We start from the raw sequence: 2281 nt of genomic DNA on the forward strand, positions 1-2281 counted from the left end.
GAGACGGACATGGCTTATATTGTGGAAATTACAAACGGAATGACAAACTTATATATAACCTTCTCGCGAAGGTGAAGGGTATGAAAATGAATAACAAACATTTTTTTGTTAAAAAAATTCGAGTTAAAAAATATTTTTCCTGATTTTGCCTCATTGTAGGTAAAACTTATTATAGCATTATACATATCGTTGTAATGGATGAAATATCTATCATTAGATATCCATATTGTCTATATTATAGATCAAAAATAGGCCAAAACTCGACGTTGTCGCGGTTTTTTTTTCATTTTCTCGATTTTATATACGAAACGAGCCGGGAGAATTCCCGATATATTGATGTATTAATCATGTTTATAAGTTCTTTGGGGGTTACGGAAAGTTGATTTCAACATACAGACGGACATGGCTAATCGACTCCGGTATCTATAACGATCCAGAATATGTATAATGAATAATATGTCAAAGTCAATTGCAACGATGTATATAAGATTATAGTGTAAGTTGGACCTACAACGGGTCAAATCGGAATTTTTTTGTCACAATTTTTTTTTCACTAATAAATTTAAATTTGTTTTTTTTGTTAAATTTTGGAAAAATATTTAAAAAAAATATTAGAAACATTTAGAAAAAAAAATTTAGGAAAAAAAAATGAAAAAACAATTTTGAAAAAAAAATTTTTAAATTTTGTTTACCTAAAAATATTTAACATTTTTTTAATTAGAAACATCTGAATTCAATTTTAATGATTTTGCAAAATTTTTGTTTTTTCTCATATGTATAGGTGGTATATTGCATGTTAATTATAAATTTCGTTTGTGTTTAAGTACCTCATAGATACACACACACAGCCACTGTTACACACACATACATGCTGTTTACTCTACACACATATGCATACTTATAGTTATATAATACAGCTTTTGAAACCCCATTTTTCGTAACCTTTAGCATCATTAGTTAAGAGTAGTTATCATCACGGTAACAATATTCAACATTATTATTACTATTATCAGCATACGCATGCTTAAACACAAACATACACAAATAAATATACAAACACATAAACATCCCAGCAGTTCGAGGAGACAGTACCGAACTAGTGATTTTACCCATCCCTTAGGGTGGGAGCTAGTTACTTCGATAGCCACGTGACTAGTCATTTTAACACGGGCATGTCCTAGGCAGGGGGTCAATTGTCTCTTTTTTATTACAATGGGACTGTCTAATAGCTGGTCCAAAGTAGGCATGCATTAGATTCACAAACTGCTTACATAGTGTCAGTTACATTGCTAGCTTTGTAACTGGTTACTTGATCAGCTACTTGACTAGTTATTTTAACACGTGCATGTCCTAAGCAGGGGGTCCCTTTTGATTACAATGTGACTATCGGATAGCTGATCGAAGGTAGTCAACGCTTCTGGTGGGTAAAATAAAGTGCAGTACAAAAAAAACGTATGAAGTGACTTCTCCATAGGTTACTAAGAGACACTAAAGTGACTATTGACTTCATGCTATGTTACATGGGATACCAGATACTTAAGCAAAAATAAAAATAAACTGTATGAGAATTATATCAACACAATTTGTATAAAACCAGTTTGTACGAATTACTCACAAAACGTTTAAAGTGACTACACTCCAGATTACTTAGAGACACTTAAGTGTCAATTGTCTTCATGCTAGATTACTTGGGATGTATAAAGTAACCAATTGTCTTCTCTCTGCACTACAAAGTGCACACACGTGTCAAATGACCAATATATTTAAATTGGAGTTAGCCAAGTGATAAGACATTTGTGACAATTACTGTCTTTAAGGGATACATTGACTACTTGCTTAACTGCTGGGATATTTTGTATATTCACATACATATGAAAGTTTATGGAAGTGTAAGTAAGCAAAGACCCGCTTACCGGTTCCAAGTAATGAATTTAGGGGTAAACACTTTTAAACTTAAGACTGTATCGAGTTCATTTTGAATAATTCCAAAATATCGATAGATATTGAGGTAATATTTAATTAGAATTAATTTGAGTTAGAGTGGAACCGTTAACCAAGAAATCAAAAACGGGAACAGGAACATTAGTCAAAGGTTCTGTCTCAGCTCGAATAAAAATAACTCCATACAGTCTTTAAAAATAATAGAAACGTTAAGAAAGTAAATCCGTGGAGCTGAAAACTTTTGTAGAAGCAACTTTATTTTTTTACTTCTACACATATTTTTATATCCCTACATACTTTGTTATTGCAGTTTTGGTTTATAATACAGTAAACACAACGA

This window comes from Calliphora vicina, chromosome 1 (genome assembly GCF_958450345.1).
Source record: "Calliphora vicina chromosome 1, idCalVici1.1, whole genome shotgun sequence".
Lineage (NCBI taxonomy): Eukaryota > Metazoa > Arthropoda > Insecta > Diptera > Calliphoridae > Calliphora > Calliphora vicina.